This window comes from Scyliorhinus canicula, chromosome 1, assembly GCF_902713615.1.
Source record: "Scyliorhinus canicula chromosome 1, sScyCan1.1, whole genome shotgun sequence".
Classification (NCBI taxonomy): Eukaryota; Metazoa; Chordata; class Chondrichthyes; order Carcharhiniformes; family Scyliorhinidae; genus Scyliorhinus; species Scyliorhinus canicula.
In genome coordinates this window covers 43353335-43362847 of record NC_052146.1, presented here as the reverse complement: position 1 = coordinate 43362847, position 9513 = coordinate 43353335, and the positions used below count along the sequence as shown (strand labels likewise).

The following is a 9513-nucleotide window of genomic DNA, read 5'->3' as shown; positions in this document are numbered from 1 at the left end:
ATTTCCAGTGCTGACACGCCCTGTATCCAGTGCGGACAATCCTCATATCCTGTGCTGACACACCCCATATCCAGTGCAGACTCCCTATTTCCAGTTCTGACATACCCTGCATTCAGTGTTGACACCCCTATGTCCAGTGCTCACTCCCTGTATACAGTGAAGACTCTCTGTAAACACTGCTCACACCACTTCCTATCCAGCACTCCCCGTACCCAGTGCTGATTCCCTGCCCACAGCCAGTGCTGGCACTGGATTCTGTGTGTGGGAGGTGGCGCCTGACGTCAGTGGGCGGGGCCGGCTTGTTGGGCTGCTTCGTTCACTGGAGCTTGGGCTCGCCGAGCAGAGAGGCCGGGACGGTGGAGTGCGGGAGACGAGAGCCGGAAGCAAAGTTACCTCATGTCGAGGTGAGTTTTTTTAAAAGAAAAACCCAGAGCCTTTGAGAAGGGAGCACCCCCCTCCCCGCCCCAGGGGGTAGGTTGACTGGAGGATTGGCCGGCCGGCGATGGCGGCTCTGGGACGGTGAGTGTGCGGCTGGGCCTCGGCTCTCTGGCTGGGCCTTTGGGAAAGGAAAGCGGCTGGAAACTCAGCCTTGTCGGCACCGGTTGGTGTTCCGAGCCGGGTTAATGTTTGAACTTTGAAACCGTGAGTAAACGGTGATGGCGGGAACACCCAATCCATTCCCCCCCTTTCTCTGTCGACGGCGTTTTCCTAACATAGAGGGACCGGGGAGACACACTGGTTGTCACTTCCAGCCGTCCTTTTCTCCACTTATCAGTCAGCATTTGATTATTCAGATTTTATTTTTAAGTATACACTTGCTGCTTCTCTCACGTCGTCTCATTTTGCCTGTCAGATGACATGGGGAATGTGCCAACTCACACAAGCGTTCTTTCACTTCAGTTCCTGTCAGCGTCTGCTCTTGTTACTTTTCTTTCTCAAGTGTCCACTAAATTCATAACTGTTGCGCAACTATTGTAGACCTTGTGTGACTGTGTCTCGAAATTATAGCCACTAAATGAATGATGGAGTTGCATGAGCAACCCACGTTGTTGAATTCGTTTGTCATTAATAAATAGGTATGCCTGAGGTTACTTCTATCAGATTTGTTTTAAAGTGGTTTAATCTGACTGCCAATTGGATGAAGAAGTGACAAACAGGTGAACTCTTGAGCTGGTCTTTTTCTGCTTGTCATTTTCGTAAGTTTATAAGACGAGTTTTGTATTCTTTACAGCTGCAGTTATCAAAGGGTTTTTTTGAATTCCTGTATTACCACCTAGTGGTTAATTCTTTAAAAAAAATCCATGTGCAGAGATATTGAATTAATTGGATTGTACGCAATTGTATCCCAGTTTTAAGTCTCGCCATGGTGTCGCCCTCTCCCTAGCTCTATATCTCCTCCAGCCCCACAACCCTCGGTAGATATCACCACTCCTTTAGTTCCAGCCTCTTGAGCACCTCTGATTTAATCCTTCCACATAGATGTTTGTGTCTTCATTTGCCTGGGCTCTGGAATTCCCCCGTAAACTTTTCCGCACCCCTCTTTCCTCCTAAAACTATCTCTTTGATCATGCTTTTGGCCTCCGTCTAAATTTCACCTTCAGTGACCCAGAGTACAATGGACAATGTTGATATAACTGCAAGTCAGGATGTTATTGTGGCTTGGAGAGGATCTTGCTGATAGTGCAGCACGGTCGCACAAGTGGATAGCACTGTGGCTTCACAGTGCCAGGGTCTCGGGTTCGATTCCCTGCTGGGTCACTATCTGTGCGGAGTCTGCATGTTCTCCCTGTGTCTGCGTGGGTTTCCTCCGGGTGCTCCAGTTTCCTCCCACAGTCCAAAGACATGCAAGTTAGGTGGATTGGCCATGCTAAATTGCCCTTAGTGTCCAAAAAAGATTAGGAAGGTTTATTGGGTTACGGGGATGGGGTGGAAGTGAGGGCTTAAGTGGGTCGGTGCAGACTCGATGGGCCGAATGGCCTCTTTCTGCACTATGTTCTATAGTGGTGGTTATGCTGCACTTGTCCTTCTAGATTGTGGTAGTAGTGGGGTTGGAAGGTGCTGCTGAAGGAACCTTGGTGAATTCCTGCAGTACATCTTGTAGATGGTACATACTGCTTCCAATGTTTCGTCAGTGGCAGAGGGATTAAAAGTTTGTGGAAGGGGTAGTAGCATTCAAATGGGCTGCTTTGCCCTCGATGGTGTTGAGCTTGAGTGCCTTTGGAGCTGCACTCATCAAGGCAAGTGGGGAGAATTCCATCACACTCCTGACTTGTGCCTTGTAGATGGTGGACAGGCTTTGGGGAGTCAGAAGGTGAGCTAACTTGCTACAGGATTCCTAGCCTTTGACTTCCTCTTGTATCCACAGTATTCAGATGACTAGTCCAGTTATGTTTCTAATTAATGGTAACCCCCAGGTTGTTGATAGTGGGCATTCAGTGATGATAATGTCATCGGATGTCAAGAGATGATGGTTAGCTCCTCTCTTGTAGGAGATGGCCTTGGCCCGACACTTGTGATGCGAATGGTTATATGCTACTTGTCAGCCCAAGCCTGAATATTGTCCAGGTCTTGCTACATTACTTCAGTATTTGATGAGTCGCAATTGATGCTGAACATTATGCAGTCATCAGCAATCACCTCCACTTATGATGGGAGGCAGGTCATTGATGAAGCAGCTGAAGGTAGTTGGGCCTAGGCCACTACCGGGAGGAATTCTTGCAATGATGTCCTGGAGTGGAGATGATTGACCTTCCTTTGTGCCAGGTATGACTCAACCTGTGGATGGTTTACCTCCTGATCCACATTTATTTCAGTTTTGCTAGGGTCCCTTGAGACCATAGTAAACCGTGATGTGGAAATGCAGGCGTTGGACTGGGGTGAGCACAGTAAGAAGTCTTACAACATCAAGTTAAAGTCCAACAGGTTTGTGTTTGAAACAAACCTGTTGGACTTTAACCTGGTGTTGTAAGACTTCTTACTATAGTAAACCGTGGCCTTGGTGTCCTGGGCAGTCATTCTCACCTCATTCCTTGAGTTTGGCTTTTTATCCATGTTTGGACAAAGGCTGCAATGAGGCCTGGAGCCATGTGCCCTTAGCAAAAACAAGACTTAGAGTTGGTGAGCAGGTTTGATAGCACTGTTAATCACATCTTCCATCATTTTGCTGATGATTGACAGGAGTCTGAGAGGTAATTTACTAGATTTAGACGTGCCCTAATTGGACATTACTGGACACTTTTTCAGTCTTGAATGTTGTAGTTTTAAATCCCACCCCAGGTTTTAGATGTATAATCTAGGTTGACGTTTTAGTGTTCTTGTAAGATCAACAGGGAGTTTTCATGAAATTCTGGCTATCACCCCCACCCAACAACACCAAAGAAAAAATGATTGACCAGCTCTTTTCATTAGCTGTTTGGTGCTGGCTGACTGCTGCATTTACCTAAATTAACAATGATGTCTTCTTGGAAAGTCCTTGTCTGTGGAATTCTTGTGTGTGATAATATGCTCATGCTTTTTTAAAAATAATTTATGGGATGTGGGGACTGGCTAGCCCGTCTCTAATTGCCCTTGAGAAGATGGTGATGAGCTGCCTCCCTGAACCACTGCAATCCATCTGGTTTTGGTACTCTCTCACAGTGCTATTCAGGAAGGAGTTCCACGATTTTGACCCAGTGACAGCGAAGGAATGGCATTGTATTTCCTTAGGATCGTGAGTGGCTTGGAGGGGAACTTGAAATGAAAACCGCTTATTGTCACGAGTAGACTTCAATGAAGTTACTGTGAAAAGCCCCTAGTCGCCACATTCCGGCGCCTGTCCGGGGAGGCTGGTACGGGAATCGAACCGTGCTGCTGGCCTGCTTGGTCTGCTTTAAAAGCCAGCGATTTAGCCTGGTGAGCTAAACCAGCCCCTGGTTTACATCCACTTTCAGGTGGATGTAGTCTTTTCTTTTCAATTCAAGGCTTAGTGGTATTGTCACTGGACTAGTAAACCAGAGACCCAGAATAACGCTCTGGGGACACAGGTTCAAATCCCGCCACTGCAGATGGTGAAATTTGAATTCAATAAAAATCTGGAATTAAAAATCTAATGACCATGAAACCATTGTTGATTGTCGTAAAAACTCATCTGGTTCACTAATGTCCTTTAGGGGAGGAAATTTGTTGTCCTTACCTGGTCTGACCTACATGTGACTCCAGACCCACAGCAGTGGCTGACTCTTAACTACCCTCTCGAGCAATTAGGAATGGGCAGTAAATGCTGGCACAGCCTGTGATGCCCATGTCCCATGAACAAATGAAAAAACATTTCTTTACTGTTATATTTCCATAGTCTGTTTAATGTTGTTCATATTTTCTGTTATACATTTGATAGTGGAATACTTGTACATTTTTCACATCCCATTGGGTTGCATAAATTTGCCATTTATTATTAAAATTATGGTCCGGATTTATTGCCTCCTGGTAGGACCAAACTTGTTCATCTTATGCTTGATTTTTTTTCCCACTCCAATTGGGAAAGCTGAGTTTAGAGAAAATTTACATTTGCTTTGCATAACTTTTTTTGGTGTTCTAGATTGTTTGGATATATTTATTGTTAAGTTTGTTAAATCCGACAGACACTATTAGAAGAGCTATTGGACGCAGACATCCTAGGCAGAGGGAACATGTAGTGACATGTACGAACGACTGCTAGAGAGGGCCGTCACCGAACCGGACATGACAAGGAAGAAATGGGAGGAAGATTTGGGGTTTGAAATAGGGTGGGGACTCTGGAGCGAAGCACTGCACAGGGTCAACTCTAGTTCCACATGCATGAAGCTCAACCTAATGCAGCTGAAAGTGGTACATATAGCACCTTTGACCAGAACCCGAATGAACAGGTACTTCCCGGAGGTGGAGGATAGATGCGAACGATGCCAAGGAGGCCTGCGCAACCACCCCCCCATGTTCTGGTTTTGCCCCAGGCTTGCTGGGTACTGGACAGCCTTCTTCGAGACAATGTCCAAAGTGGTGGGGATGAGGGTGGTGCCAAGCTCGAAAGTAGTGGTATTTGGGGTATCAGACCAGCCAGATCTCTTCATGGGGAGGAGGGTGGACGCCCTTGCCTTTGCCTCCCTGATCGCCCACCATAGAATCCTGCTTGGTCGGCGATCAGCAGCACCGCCTAAAGCTGCAGACTGGCTGCCCGACCTATCAGAATCTCCAAATGGAGAAAATCAAATTCACCAGCTGTGGGTTGGAAGAGGGCTTCCACAAAACATGGGAGCCGTTTACCGACTGTTCCGAGACCTGTTTGTGGCCAACACATCAATAAATCGCCGGGGGGAGCAAGGTGAAGTAGCTAAACCCACCAAGAAAAGGGGGGTGGGGGGGGGGTTCAAGGAGAGAGGAGCTGGAGGGGGGTGATAGGGAGGATTGTAGGCTGAGCCAGCCAGACGGCAACAGACTGTAAATAGAAAAACCTAAGAAGGAACCTTTGTGACTGTACAATAAGTGAAAACGAACAGCAATGTATATCATTTTGAAAATGCCAATAAAACGATTTTTAAAAAAAGTTTGTTGTTAAATGTCTTAATAGGAATGTAATGTGAGGAAACATTACAATAAATTTGCTTTGATGCAATTCTACATGACGACCAAATGGTCGTTTATTAGGTGTGAACCTCTGTTAATGTTGACACTTTCACCACAGGGTGTATTTATTACAGCTGTTTCTGATAACACCCATTTTCTATTGATATCTTCTGAATAGCCATTAGGAATGGAATAACTGGCAGCATTGTTTCACTCTTTCCCAATAAGGGATGCCAAAGTCAGTTGCAGTATCTTCACCATTAACTGGTGCGACATAGTTAAGTCAGCCCAAAGCAGATCAAACTTGGCATGTTCTTGCTCTGCATGGCTTAGTTCAATGTCAAATGGCGTTTCGAGTTCATTGATTACAATTCTTAATATCTCCAAAGTACTGTTGAAGATTAGTGCATTGGTTGTACTCCTGAAAATTGTGCCAGTGAGTTTATGCTTGCTACTCATGGCAGGTTACTCCGATCCTCTTCCTAAAAATGTTTTGTGAAGAATAATAGCCGCTGAATACCTTTTCAGTGCTCTGGGTAGCTGGATAGAAACATAAAGAATCTATCTTATTTTTAAAATAATTAAGAACTTTTTGCTGTGTACTGGTTGCACGATGAAAACAAAAGTCAACTTTGGTCCTATTAGCAGGAGGTGTATTAACTATCTTACACTGTCTTAAAGAACGTAGCCATTTTGAGAATCTTTTTAAAAGGAACCAGCAGTGAGGTTTTCTGTCCCTCTCCCAGTGAGTACTTTATTTAGAAGGTAAAAGTAATTTTTAATTCTACATAAAATTACCTTTTTAAGGATTTATTTTCAGTCATAGAATCATGGAATCTACAGCAAAGAAGGAGGCCATTCGGCCCATCGACTCTGCACTGACCCTTGGAAAGAGCACCCTACTTAAGGCCACACCTCCACCCTATCTCTGTAACCCAGTAACCCCACCTAGCTTTTTTTGGACACTTGAGGGTAATTTAATATGACCAATCCACCTAACCTGCACTTCTTTGGACTGTGGGAGGAAACCAGAGCACCCGGAAGTAACCCACGCAGCCAAAGGGAGAATGTGCAGACTCCGCACAGACAGTGACCCAAGCCGGGAATGGAACCTGGGACCTTGGAGTTGTGAAGTGACAGAGCTAACCACTGTGCTACCGTGCAACCCATTTTTTTGTAATTATAAAATAGCATTTCCTTCTTGACTAGAAAGCCAAGGTTCTATGCCTGCCTTGACTGCTAGGCATTCAGACTTCCACAACAATTTAAATTTCACTAATCTTGGCTGCGATTCTCTGGGGCAGAGCCGCATGCTTTCAGTGGAAAATAATCTCTTTCTGCATTATTCAATAAGAAGTTTTACAACACCAGGTTAAAGTCCAACAGGTTTGATTCAAACACGAGCTTTCGGAGCGCAGCTCCTTCCTCAGGTGACCCATTCACCTGAGGAAGGAGCTGCGCTCCGAAAGCTCGTGTTTGAATTAAACCTGTTGGACTTTAACCTGGTGTTGTAAGACTTCTTACTGTGCTCTCCCCAGTCCAACGCCGGCATCTCCACATCATGCATTATTCAAGACTGCCTTCCAGTGGCTAACATTCTTCAATGTTACTCTGTGATTGGCTGATAGGAAATTTGCTTTAATGAGGCATGATTAATTATTCTCTCCCTGGGTGGGACATCCACTTTGACTATTGAGAACGCTGCACATTCATTGTCCTAGCACTTGGTATAAAACATGTTGTGCAACTGTTACAAAAACCTTCTTTGCAATTATTAAACAATTTAATACTCGATGTAATAATGCCTTGTTATCTAAGAGGTAAACGTTCTTATTAAATATTTGGTAAGTGGTTTGGAGTAACATAATGTTAAGATTGCATCTTAAAACTAGGTTAAATGTCAATGATCGAGCTAGTAAACCAATGACTGCAAAGGTATTTATGCTTGTTTCTGTTGCGCTGGATTTTTACAAACTGAACTGAAGAATTACATTAAAAATATCATGCCCCACCAGCTGCTTAATTGCCATTGCCTTTTGTGTCTGCTGTTCTTGGTGAATTTGGCATATACCTATACATAATGCATGAGATGCAGCAAATTTTGTAAAAAAAACACTGTATTTGGAGCAGCTAAATGATGTTTAGAATATACATTTCTTATATTTGATGCCTTGCGGAATTCTTTATTTGCCCTTATTTTTGGTTTCTGAACATCTGCACTCAACATAATTGAAAACTTCTAGGTTTTATTTCTGAAATGTTATGATGTAAAAGGAGGCATTACATGTGCTTTGATTTGTTTCCTTGTCTTCAAAATAGATGTATCTTGTTCACTGTTAACATCTTTACATCTGTGCTCAGTAAGTGTGATACTGCAAAATTACACCTTATTAATGATGTGGAGATGCCGGCGTTGGACTGGGGTGAGCACAGTAAGAAGTCTTACAATACCAGGTTAAAGTCCAACGCGTTTGTTTTAAACACTAGCTTTCGGAGCACTGATCCTTCACCTGATTCACCTGAGGAAGGAGCAGTGCTCCGAAAGCTAGTGTTTAAAACAAACGTGTTGGACTTTAACCTGGTGTTGTAAGATTTCTTACTGTGCACACCTTATTAAAGCATAGGAAAAAAAGAACGTAAATTTGAAAAATGCCAGTGTATCTTGGAGCCGGTTACCGATTCTGCTAATTTGGTCCACGGTGAATATTGGATGTTAAAAAAAAATTTTTCTACCTAAAAATAAAATCCTAGTTTTGAATGAGGAATCTACTAAATGCAGAAACAACTGATTTGTTTTTGGTCATGGATTAATGAGTGCTAGCAAATACTTTTAGAATAATTAAGTAGTGGAAAGCTATAATATATTAATGTGGACGCTTGGGAATGCAATTAATGATATGAATAAGACATTTAGATTATTCAAATAAACAATACATTTTTAATGATCGACATGAAAGAGTTTGTCTATGTATGTATTGTGTTCCTATCATATCAACATTTAATCTTCCTCAAATGTGTAGTTTAATCTCAATTCATCATGGACAATTGTTCTGGTACAGATCAAACTGCTGCCGATTAGGCTTGCATGCACTCAGCAGTATAGGTAAAATTACTTTCCAAAGGCAGGGTTTAAAACTGTTATTTTGTCTTGAATGAGATAGGGGCATTGTCTTGCATGAAGTTAGAATTTTTAAGTGAAGGATGTAGGGGATTAGGAGTTGATGTTTGTCACCCAGAACAGGAGTGATGGGGTGAGCAAAGATTTATTGTGGAACAGGATACAGGTAGTAGTTTTGGATGAACTGAAACTTGTGGAGGAAGGAGGCCAAGCAGGTGAAATAGTTGAGCCTGCAAGGATGACACCGTTGTCATCCTATTCAAGACTCGATGTCAGATGGTTAAGTTGATGGACCTGGATATTTTCCACATACATGTGGAAGTTGGGTCCATTTTTTTGGATCATGCCACCAAGGAGTAGTATATAGCTATGAAAGAGATGGAAGCTCATCATGGATTCTTGAGGGACTCCAAAGGCAACAGTGCTGGGTCTGAGGGGAGGCTATTGCTGGAGATGCACCACCTACTATTGTATACGTAAAAGTGGAAGTGAGGAAGAGAAATAACATTGAGCTGGACCATGTAGGAGAGGCTTTGGAGAGGACTGGTGTCGGTTGTGTCAAAAACCATGAGGTTGAGAAGGACAATTGCAGCTATAGAAAGTGTAATTTGTAACTTCAATACTAGATATTACAGTGCTGTGAAACCTGTTTAGAGAGATTAATACATGGATTTGCAGAAAGATGAGCATGGATTTGGGAGGCAGGAAACGGTTGGAGATTGGGCAGTAGTTTTCAAGGTTGAAGAGATGAATGTGGTTCTTTCATGAGGTGGTTGACGCCAGCAGTTTTGGAATGGAGGGAGCTTGTAATAACCGCTTAT

The 9513-nt window shown here is 43.5% G+C and overlaps 1 protein-coding gene across 11 annotated transcripts in view; it reads left to right on the top strand.

The window, feature by feature from the left end:
- Positions 1–270: 270 nt before the first annotated feature.
- clip1a (CAP-GLY domain containing linker protein 1a) overlaps positions 271–9513 on the top strand; it is a 267258-nt gene continuing 258015 nt past the window's right edge. For all 11 annotated transcript variants that reach the window (XM_038789942.1, XM_038789934.1, XM_038789958.1 and 8 more), the window contains exon 1: positions 271–404. The gene's annotated coding sequence lies outside the window, so the exon portion shown is untranslated. The remainder of the gene's footprint in view (positions 405–9513) is intronic.